General features: G+C 40.1%; 1 long non-coding RNA gene across 4 annotated transcripts in view; it reads left to right on the forward strand.

Moving 5' to 3' along the window:
• The window catches only part of LOC109276579 (uncharacterized), a 31,360-nt gene extending 19,617 nt beyond the window's left edge, over positions 1-11,743 (forward strand). For 2 of the 4 annotated variants that reach the window (XR_008424545.1, XR_008424547.1), the window contains 3 exons: positions 1,174-3,037; positions 7,664-7,778; positions 11,540-11,743. This is a non-coding gene — a long non-coding RNA (uncharacterized LOC109276579). The remainder of the gene's footprint in view (positions 1-1,173; positions 3,038-7,663; positions 7,779-11,539) is intronic. The other 2 variants (XR_008424546.1, XR_002084734.2) reach the window with 2 other exon arrangements.
• The last annotated feature ends 434 nt before the right edge of the window (positions 11,744-12,177 follow it).

The following is a 12,177-nucleotide window of genomic DNA, read 5'->3' on the forward strand; positions in this document are numbered from 1 at the left end:
ACCAATTCCTTAAATGTTCTTTCTAATTGATTTAATTTAATAAATCCCTAATTTACAGTTTGCTATATAATCTAGACTTAATTTTTTTTTTAATTTTTTTTTTAACGTTTATTTTTTTGAGACAGAGAGACAGAGCATGAACGGAGGAGGGTCAGAGAGAGAGGGAGGGAGACACAGAATCCGAAACAGGCTCCAGGCTCTGAGCTGTCAGCACAGAGCCCGACGTGGGGCTCGAACTCACGGACCGCGAGATCATGACCTGAGCTGGTCGCCGCTTAACCGACTGAGCCACCCAGGTGCCCCTAGACTTAATTTTTAATAGTATAATAATAAAGTCCAGATTTGGAAGGAGAAGTTTTTTCTGCTGACATAGGAATGATACAAACTAAAATAGAAAAAAAGTCATGCCCCCAAAACTGTATCTAAATAGCAAGAGACAGATAAAATGCTTTCTGCCTTGTTAGCATCTTCTAATTGTAACTACAGCTAAAATATTTTTAAATAATTATTGGTGAGAAATTTTTCAACATCAAATGAATTTCTAGGCATTGGGAAAGTTTTTCTTCAACAGTGTTTGCTAAAATGGAGAAATTAATGAGGAGAAAACCCAGGAAGACCGTGTTAAAATTGACATGGAATGCACCAGATCCTATGAAAATAATTCCCATCTTGCCACCATCCTGATTTCTACTGTCACATTTCCTGCATGACAATCTTGCTATTGTTTTAACGGACAGACACACATACCTATTTACCTGGCCAAGTTCAAATACTAATGCCATAAAGTAGAAAGGAGTGGTCGTTTCCAAATTAAGGACTAAAGAACTCTCTGTCCCTGAAGACCATTCCAGGATGTGGTGAAAAGCCCAGGCACGGCTGAAATCTGAAGGGTTCTGTTTCCCCTGTGGTCAGCTTTGCCTTGGTGGGGGGGAGGGGGGCATTTTTCTCCCTTTCTGGGGGAATGCCATCTGCTGGCCTCACTTTCGCATTCTTTATTTGCATGTGCTAGCCTTTTTATTGCAAATAGGGCTCTAAATCTTACTTTAGGAATGGATATTGTGCTATGTGTGAGTGCATGTGCAAAAGAAGCTATCAATAATGTTAGTTATGAAAACCTGATCATAAGTGTTTTTAGTCCATTAGCCATTTCGCTTTATTTATGTCCCCTTTCAGGCAGGATTTGAAGCCAATATTCACAAGATGAAGTTTGGATGAAGAGCAACACAAGAGGGTATAAAACACTGTCACATTTTTTCATGCCAGCAAATATTTCTTCCTCGTATTATTTCTTTAAATAGCTCTTCACAATAAGCAACCTCGGGGAATAACAAGTCCAAAAAGAAGAACCGGGCCAAGCACAGGTATTTAATATCTATCCACCCACCTACCCACCCGTCTGTCCCTTTCCTCTCATTACATTTAATTATATTTTTATGAGTATTACCAAATTAAAAAAATTATTTATTATGCCCCCAGTAGATGTGCCCATAGGCAATTTTGACCTATTTTGCTCCATTTCAGCTCCTAACAGAAATTCAGCGCATGATTTATTAATAAGACCCTGTTTGCTCTGAGTCGTCGTTTTATCTCCCAAAGAGTACGTAGTAGGAACAGTTGAGCCTGCAAGGAGAGGGTGTTCCTGTGCCTTTCCTGGAGTACAGCGGCTGGCTACTGTTGAGAATCTTCGTGTGAGGTTACCGATGCAATGTGTGCCTGAAGTCACTGCCCGATCCTGCCACATAGGGAAGTGTGAGGAAATGTCAGCCCATGGCCGAGTCTCTGCGTCACCACGGCCCCGGATAGCAGTCTCCCCAAGCTTTGCTCATTTTTCAAAATGCCCAAGGAGAGCGAGGAGAGAAAACAAGAATCAGGGAAAAGGATGCCTGGAATAATCTAACTTTCAGTTACGTCATATTACAACCCATAATAATATAAGTGTAAAGGACAATGCAATTTCTCCAGGAGATTAATAGGCATTTGAGGGCCTTTTAAGAAAAGAATAATGTTTGATCTAATGCCCCCAAACAGTAGGAGATACTGTAACTCAGTGTTGGGCCAAATGCTTCATCTGAGCTCTGCACACTTCACAGTGAGTCTCTGACTTTTACATTAATTTCCACGAATGGCCACGCAGATCCCGTGTTTTAAATCCTCGTGCAGACCCGGATGAAAGCGAACACTAGCTCCTAGAGTCACCTAGTCCTTCTCTGTGGAATCATTTCTAATTGAATGTTAAGATCAAAGTTTAAGTTTATAAGAAAGAAAAACAAGTGCAGATAAATAGTTATTATCTGACACCCTTATGAAAATTCATGACCTGCACTTTTATCGGAGACCTTATAAGAATTCTAATTGTGAAGTATGCGGAGCCATTAAATGGCGAGTACGCTTCAGTCTCTTGATAAGAAGTGAGTTAAATAATTGTCCTGTTTAACTTGTGCTTGTTAACCTTTAAGGTCAACTAGTTTGAACATACGTTTAATGAAATCCTGGAGCCAGAATTTATGATACTGCTGCCGAATGCTAAATTGGACAATTTACATAAGCAGGACATTAACCTTCTGAGCACTAAATAGCATTTTAGCACTTAGCCGCTGGGGACAATAAGGGACATGTTCTATATATTTGTGATTAGCTTGCCTGGAAACTCTAATGATGACCAATTGGCCTACCAAGTTTAGCAGCATAATTAAATGAATGGACTCAGCCTAAGTAAATTATCAGTGCTGTGTACAGTATATCATTATAGTCCAAAGGAAAAAAAAAAGATATGAATAATTTAATAATACATTACTAATTTATCAATGCTAAGTGACTTTGAGGAGGCTCTTTGCAGTTCATTGTTTTAAATTTGATATTTGATTTATTGCTCGCGTGATTAAAATTGAGCCTGTTTCATTTCTTACTAGAAGTATATAGAAGCAGTAGATTTTATTTTATTTCATTTCATCTCATTTCATTTTATTGAGTTGAGACTGGTGGTGTGTCCTGCTTTGGTGATATTACAAAATACCTCCTACTGTGCACTGATTAGCAGGTAAACTAGTAATTTGTCACAATCAGATGTATGCAGTCCCTACTACTTGGTAGCCTTCCTGAGGGGAGGGCACTAACCCCTGAGTTGTTCATAAGTCCAGCTTGCAACACAGTGGCAATTATCATTATGGTTTGGAAGGGTCAAGCACCAGGGAAGGCAATTTGCGCTTCACCTACAAATGCTGCTGCTGATTGTGGATAATCAATCCTCTGGGCCGACTCTCCCGGAGTTGTGCTCTGTAAACTCAGTCTAACATTAGGGCGTATTGAACTTTAATGGCCAAGTACCTGTTTGGGGAAATAGCATTCACCCTGAAGTCGGCTGGGGCCCCTGCCCCTGACTCTTCTAAGATAAACCTGATCCGGATCTCAATTCATGGGCGTCCTTGGGTTTTTACTTCCTTGTGCTTCTCCCTCTGGGTCTCCCTCTCATGCTCCCTGCCTCCGTTGTCTTGAGAGAACCTGTGAATGTTATAGTTAGCCTTTTTACTGGCTTCCCCCACACTCTGCTCACCTTCGCCATTTTGTGGTTTCAGTGACATACGGTGTGGTGGGGTCACATTGCTGAGCCCCCGACCTTTTGTTGGTCTCAACCTTCATCCTTCTCTCTCTCCTCTTCACCTTTTTCAAAGGAGCAAGACTGTTTCTCTCTGTCTCGCCAAGGTCCCTCTCAGGTTTGGTTCTACCCCAAAGACTCATTCAAGTATTTCTCCAAACAAATATTTTCCTCTAAATGGGAAGTCATGAATATTTTCACATCTAGTTGCAAAACAATAGGAATATGGTACTAAGTACAGTGAGTATTTGGCAAGTATTTGGTTGACCCCTCAACGTAGCCCGTCAAGCTACCCATGGTAAGTCTCGCCTTCCTGACTGCGTGTCTGTCCAGACAGGACCAGAACCTACCTCACCACGTAACCACAACAGCAGCAACGACAACAATTTTTTATACTTTGGAGACTGCTTTACTGTGTATTATCTCTCAGGAACTTGTAGATGTAGAGTGGATACCGTGATACCAATTTCTCATAAATGAAATCGTTACTGAAAGAGAGATTAAATACCTTGTACAAAAACTCTGCCCTGCTAGCTTCTGATAGAACCAAATTTAACATTTTTATCTGTTTCCAAGGCCAGTGTTTCTGGATGAACCTGGCCCATGTGCTCTAACCATTGTTCAGGTCAATAAACATTGAACCTGTTATTTTTTATTAATGTTAAAATAATTTTAAGTAATTCATGCACATGACACAAGGAACAATACCAATAATTATACATTAAAAAGTAGTTTTGGGGTGCCTGGGTGGCTCAGTCAGTTAAATACCCGACTTCAGCTCAGGTCACGTTCTCGTGGCTTGTGGGCTCAAACCCCACATAGGGCTCTGTGCAGACAGCTTGGAGCCTGAGATGCAGCGTGGAGCCTGCTTCAGATTCTGTGTCTCCTTCTCTCTCTGCCTCTACCCCACTTGCTCTCTGTCTCTCTCTCTGTCTCTCTCTCTCTCAAAAAAAGGAGCCTTTCCCTTTTCTCTGAATCAGACACCCCCTACAGAGACAATTAATGTCAGAATCTTGTAGATCCTTCCAATGATATTATATTTCATGTAAGTTTGGGTATCTATCCTTTAAGAAATATTTGTAACATTACCAGACATACTACTTAACACCTGGATTTTGAACTTAACAATACATCTTAGTAATTGATCTGTATTAGCACATATGAATCTACTTAATTTCTTTTCATGGTTATATATATTCTATTACATATAATTGTCAGAATGTATTTATTCCTTTGGTTCCATACAAGTGTTTTTTCCTATTATAAACAGGATTAAAATCTTTGTAATACATATTGGCATACAAATTCAAGTTTATCTAGAAGATTAAAAGGGAACCACTTCTGGTACTATTCCTGGCCATGTACTGGTTCCTCAGCTTGGCACCAACTTTCCCCATTGATCAGAAAGTAGACTTTTTAAATTATCTATTGTATATTCCATTTTGCTTCCAGTTGATTGAACTTCGTTCTGTCTTTCCAAACTAAGCTATCTTTAGGTTAGATAGCCAGAATGAGTAATATAGCAAAACATTAGAAAGTTCACTGAGAAGCAGGATGTGGCCAAAGTAAAGCCAAGCCAGCATGGTCAAGGGGCTGGACTCTGGAATAATACAGACCTGGATTCAAGTGGTGGCCCTGCTGATGACTAGCTGTGCAGTGTAGACAGTGTACCTATGCCCTCAGCAGGCTTTTTGCATATTCTGTGTGGCTAATGACAGCACCAACCTCCACAGAATTATGGGGGGATGAAATTACATAATGCTTATAAGTGCACAGTTTCTAACTCATAGTAAGCAGTCAAAAAATCTATTATCACCTATGAGTGTTATCAAAGCTTTCCAGAATCATTGATTAGCTAGCTGAGTCAATATTACACAAAGTTTGGTTGTCTATTTTTAATTTTAAAACTATTTACATCAAGCTATTATTTGACAGTTGAGGGTTACATGGTCAGAGTAACAGCCAGAACAGCCTTTTTAACCTAAAACTGTTTAGAACCATATTATTATTATTATTATTATTATTATTATTATTAAGAGAGAGTGAGAGCGAGAGAGAGCATGAGCAGGGGAGGGGGGCAGAAGGAGAGAGAGAGAGAGAGAGAAAGGGGGGGGGGAGAGAATCCCAACCAGACTCCACGCTCAGTGCAGAGCCCAACTCGGAGCTTGACCCCGTGTCCATGAAATCATGACCTGAGCCAAAACTAAGAGTTGGACACTCAAACAACCAAGCCATCAGGCACCCCAGAACCATATTATATGTAAGTATGGCCCAAGATTTACCAACGCCTATATACACATTCTGTGTAAAAGTATCACTGTTAAAGTGAATATTTTCAACTAAGACCTTTTTACTAAAATATTTTATAGGTGTGAATTCTAAACTGCTCTAAATTATTTTCTTTGCTGCTAGTTTGTCTTTATTTTAATCTTATATTGTTCATTGGAAATGAAAATTGTATTGTACATTGGAAATTGCCCCCTTCTTTATTTCTTTTACATAGTCAGGGGAAAGTAAAAGAATCAAGTTGCTTTTCTCCCAGACACCTAGCCTGGGTGTAGGGATCTGGAGTCCTTCCTCTAGAATTCTCTATAAGGACTACTCAGATCAAATGCCCTCTGGGATATTTGATTCCCACTTGGGTTGTATCAGCCCTCATCAGAATCTGCAACGTTGCCTCCGGATATTCTACCAATTGATATTTTGGTATAGTTTAGCACAGTGAAAAAAGTACTTGGATTTGGAGGCAGAGGACCTGAGTTTCTGTTTTACTCGGCAGCTTTGCGCCCCGAAATGGGAATTGCTGAAGTCAACTTCTTCACCTGTCAGGTGTTATAAAAAAAAAACTGACCCTACTTACCTCACAGGAACAAGTGAGGTGATGCAAGTTCTTTGTGAATAGCAGAGCATGGGGCAAATGTTAGTAATTATTGTCATTATGATCATTACTGATACCGAAAATAATGTTCAGAGTCAGAAATCGTATCTGAGACCAGCAAAGTAAGTTTTACCCTGTTGGTGCAGTATCCCTTTTGTGATAGTTCCCTTCTGTTTGGCAAACACCTTTTCAGTGTTTTCAGACCTCTTAGAGTTTTTCTGTTGGCAGAATTTCTCTCTTACTCCAGGGTCCAGCTTGAAGGTTTATGTGTGTGTGTGTGTGTGTGTGTGTGTGTGTGTATGTGTGTGTGTTGACAACAACACTGAATGATTTCCTCACCTTTCTTACCACTCAGGTAGTGTACTTCTAGCTGGCCCAGTGTAAAAGTTTGGTTTCTTACTCTTTAAATCTTTCCATCTTCTCTCTCCTAGCCTGTCTCCCAGGGACCTCCAACAAATCACTGTGTATTCTGGAAATGCTAAATCATTAGAGCAAGAGCCATATCAAGGTGAAATGAGAAATGTAACTTGCTACAAGGAAATGCTATGAAGCTTATTCTGCTTTCAAAGCTAAATAGGTGTGCTTTCTAAATTGGCTGATGGCATGGAGTAGCTAAATTCATAGTCTCCTGTAATATGTTTGATACTCAAGAGTTATAGGCGTCATTACTGCCTTAATTCTTTTTTTCTCTTAATCCTTCTAAAGCGCTCAGTTGTTTAGAATAATTTCTGACCAATAGATGCAGTCAGATAGTATTTCCATCTTTGCTCCCACCTTTCCTTCATAGCATAACTTGTCTTATGAAGACATCTGTAAATTAAGATTTTTAGTATGATTAGATATAGAGAATAACTATTTTTTAAATTTTTTAACATTTATTTATTTTTGAGAGAAAGAGCACCAGCAGGGGAGAAGCAGAGAGAGAGGGAGACACAGAATGGGAAGCAGGCTCCAGGCTCCGAGCTGTCAGCACAGAGCCAGACGCGGGGCTCAAACTCACAGACTGTGAGATCATGATCTAAGCTGAAGTCGGATGCTTAACCAACTGAGCCACCCAGGTGCTCCTAGAGAGTAACTGTTGAAACGGGTAGATCTTGGAACCCAGATGTCTATTTTGGAATCTGTTAACACCCCTACTGGTTGGTTACCATGTTCATCCATTAACCTGAAGTTAATCTGCTTTTTCTCTTCAGCCATATTGCTTGCCACTAGAGAAACAATAGTTTCAGAATATTTTCCAAAGGATGCAAATGATTACATGGCCCTCTTCTTATTGGCCAGTGTGATCTCAGCTATGAAAGCTTTTCTGTAAGTATCTGATACCTTAATGAGCAGATTTCCTTGTCTTTCTTATTGTTCTTCCGTGTTTCCTATATTTTCTCTCTTTCCTTGGCTTGGAATAAATTACTTAGTTGGACAAGAATAACCTTACATTATTCCCAGTCAATACATGACTATATAAAGATAGGTGTTTTCCTCTGTAAGGACAAACTCAAAGGATCCCAAGAATGAAAGTGTTGGTGTAGCTGTCTGAAGAGGTTTGAAACAGTCTTTTAACTTTATTGCAACCATCGCCCACGTTGTGAGGAACACTCTTCCTGTTAACTGGAAGGAAAAGAAATCTCTCTAACATATTTTCCACTCAGCCCTCTTTAGGATAATTCCTTTCATTGCTTTGGTAAGTCATTCACACTAACAGGTACCAGTTTTTCTGTGCCTGCCTTGGGCTAAGCAGAGCAGGTGACAAAAACCCTTTCAGGTTGTCAGATATTAATGTAAAATACCCCTAGACCTCACTACTTATTCATCTTCATCTAGTTGACTAATGCTTTTCCCATGTTCTTACATGTTGGTAAATTAAAGAAACCTTCCAGACAGTTCTGTCAACAGTTTACTGAAATGTACCTCATTAGTGAGGTTGACCTGTCACATGAGTGTAATTTAATCCTATTGAATTATCACTCAAAAATGCCTAAGTGCTGGGTTTTTATACACTGGATAGAAGGTTTGCTACTAACACTGTCATGTTTCCAGTTGATGAGAGAGGAAACAAGCAAAAAATATGCAGGGTCCTCTCTGCCGCCACCTCCCCACGCCCAAAATAGTGATACTTATGTCACCTCCTGAACAGAATATTACATTTCACTGTAGATCAAAAATATCCCTGTGGATCATTTTCTTTTCAAATCTAAAAGGGAAAGAGTGAATGTTGACTGCTACCCCCTGTATTTCCCTGTCCAGTAACAAAAGGAATCTCTGATACAAAGCCCGATCTGAATGAGGAGTTTCAGAATCTGCAGCATTCTCTAATGTTAATGGGACTCTTTACTATAAGATATTATTTATGATCTGCTGCGATATTATGTTTTCTAAATGGCAAAGCAGCACATGAGATTAATTATTTTCCTTCAGTTGTTTCTGTACTGTGATTTTACACTATCCCAAGGTGAGCTGGGTAAGAACCGATTATAAGCAATGAAGGCAGAATGTTTGGAGCACGCTGGGAACATTTGGTTAATCTCTCCTTTTCAGAACCACACTTGTAACTATTTCCTCAGTTATTCAGATAATTGTGATGGCATTGGTCAAGATGTGAGCTTTTCATTGTCGTGACTTGGCAAGTTGATTAGGCCAATCTATAGAAATTGAAGAGACTCTCTTTAGTAGCGAAAGATGAATAGCCAAAAAATACGTAGCTTGACCTAAAGAAATAGGGAGGCATATCAAAGACACACTGATGAAGTATCTGCCATAATCCTAAAGGCTAGTATTTAGTGTGTGCTTACTAGAGACCATGTCCTGTGCTATGCATTTTACATGGATTAGTCTCTTCGTTTCTCTTAACAACCCTAAGCATTTGGCTCTATTCTGATCACCACGTTATAATTAAGGGAGCTGAAATGAGACATGTCAAAGTGAAGGTTATGGAGCTCACAGATGGCAGAATTTGAACCCAGAGCCAATGCCCTTAAGAGCTATGTAGCACTGTGGTCACAACTGTGAAGTCACCGAATCAGAGTTTGATCATTAAGTTCTACAGATTCTAACTCTTCATGGCTGTTCTCCAAAAGAATGTTGGCCCCCAGGCAATGTTGGTTCTGTGGTTTGCATTCAGCCTCCTTGTTACTGGGAAGTGAAGGTATACGATTTTGCTCTTGTTGTCCCATTCTGTCACAGTAGATTAGCCATGGTCCTAGAGTGAGATGTCTGTGCACTGCAATGCAGGTCATGGGATAATGAAATGAGATCCTGTAGCTTTTGGAGGCCTGGCTGGTGCCTCTGTGACAGCATGCTCGACCTTACCTGCTTGCTGTGCTCTTATGGGCATGAGGATTGTAAATTATGTGGTTGCTTTCTTAGCCTTCTTACCTTCCTCCAACCTCCTCCACCGACCCTCCATGTACCTGTCAGGCTTCGCCAAAGATGCACTAAATTCTAAGTGGTGGAAAACTGACTCTGCATAACGGGTGGGTGAAAAAGGTCATGGCGCCTCATATTCCCATTCAGATGGCAGCCTACTTGGCCTGAGAAATAAAAAGGGAAATGTCTGGGAGAAAAATCACAGAAAGAACGTATATTTTTATTCTCCTTTTTTTCCTCCAAAAGTAGAGCAAATGAACCCAGATCAGATTGGCAAACATGTTGTTTTTCCCGGTGAAATAAAACCTCTAAGCCATCTCTGAGATTGCTATAGACAAAGAACTCTCATTGACCTCAACAGCTATTTTGTATGGGAGACACCAGGGCAGGACATCTTTTGGTGATTTTATAAGGTCTTGGAAACCTCATTTGGTAAGCATGAAAGAGGGAGAGGATTTGGGTCAGGAGTACTGAATCCTCGTCTCACCACTGTTGACTTTCTGTGTGACATAATATTTGAGAGATTACATTGAAATGTCTCAGGATTTATTAATCCCATATGTTTTTTTAAGTTTATTTTTGAAAGAGAGAGAGAGAGAGAACGAGCAGGGGAGGGGTAGAGGGAGGGAGAGAGAGAGAATCCCAAGAAGGTTCCAAGCTGTCAGCACAGAGCCCCATGAGGGCTAATCTCGACCTGAGCCAAAATCAAGAGCTTAACCAATTGAACCGCTCAGGTGCCCCTATCATGTAAGAAGTTTTAAGGCATTGTGACAGATATTTTTTAGTTATGATTGATCCAGAACAAGACACTCTTCTGAGAACCTTATCTTTTTTCTGCATTACAATTGTAACATTGTCTTTTCTTTAACATTTTGTTTCTTTAAAAAAAAAAAGTTTAGTGTTTACTTATTTTTGCAAGAGAGACAGAGTGTGAGTGGGGGAGGGGCAGAGAGCTAAGGAGACATAGAATCCGAAGTAGGCTCCGGGCTCTGAGCTGTCAGCACAGAGCCAGATGCGGGGCTTGAACATAGGAACCATGAGATCATGACCGGAGCCAAAGTCAGTCACTTAACTGACTGAGCCACCCAGACACCCCAACATTTTATTTTCAAAGAAATAGGAGAATAGCTTCAAAGGGGAATTTATGTTACTGGCATATTTTAATAGCTAAGCATAAGATGCAATTTAAAATTCATGTATGCCCATCAGCTGGCCCAGAAATATCTTTAATTTTCTAGAAAAGTATCACTGTGTCGACATTCCATCTTTGGACACGTCGCCACGTGCTTTTATAAAGGAATAGGAATTGAGGGTGATAGGCCAAGCCTAGGAAAGACATTCTCAAGAGCCACACAGTGAAGAATAAGTTGCTGATGTTTCCAAAGCATGGCTCAGAGTGGAGTCCACACCGAAACAGCAGCACTCATCTTCCTTGCTGCAAACCACATGGAGCCAAACCGCAATTAGTTTGAAAATGGTCATGATTTTCAGATTTTACATTCCCTCCACGCTTTTAATAGAAATGAACACACTCTGTGACTTCTTAACAAAAAATAAAAACTGATGATACCATGTATTTTAAATAAGAGCTAACACATCAGTTCTATTCCTTTCAATGTCTCTTCTTTGCCCTATTATTCTTATTTTCTAAAGAATTTATTTATTTATTTATTTATTTATTTATTTATTTATTTATTTATATTTTAGAGAGAGAGCATGAGCGGCGAAGAGCAGGAGAGAGAGAGAATCTCAAGCAGGCTCCACGCTCAGCGCAGGGCCCAACGGGGGGCTCAACACCTCAACCCTGAGATCATGACCTGACCCAAAATCAAGAGTCAGACTCTCAACTGACTAAGGCACCTGGGCACCCCTGTCCTATTATTTTTCTTGGTAAACCAAACAGACAAACTACATACACATAGTCATTTAGTCATTCGTTCATTCGTTTACAGAGTGGTCACACATGTTCCCTGTTCCAAACCTTTATCCCGTCATGCCCGGACAATTATAACCATCTTTTGCTTGTTTTCTCACCTTCTCTTTCTCCATCTTGTGTGTTCACTTCTTCTTTTCCAATCCCATTGTCCTTCATCTGCTCTCAGGATCTTCCAGGTGTGTTGAATTACAAGACTGAGAGCAGCCACTCTGCACATGGGTGGGAAGTGTTGGAAGAAAGTACAATTATAAGGTGGGTGGAAAGGAGAATCTGAGACTGTCTCTATTTGAGGTGTCCATGGGACAAATGTGTGGAAATTATTGTCGGTGAAGCTCTAGATCTGAGAAGAGAGATTTTATTTAATGAAATAAGGACACACAGATAGTTCAAAGTCAAGATGCTGATTCGATC

The sequence above is a fragment of the Panthera pardus genome, unplaced genomic scaffold, assembly GCF_024362965.1.
Source record: "Panthera pardus isolate Hobbes unplaced genomic scaffold, ASM2436296v1 HiC_scaffold_21, whole genome shotgun sequence".
NCBI classification, from domain to species: Eukaryota; Metazoa; Chordata; class Mammalia; order Carnivora; family Felidae; genus Panthera; species Panthera pardus.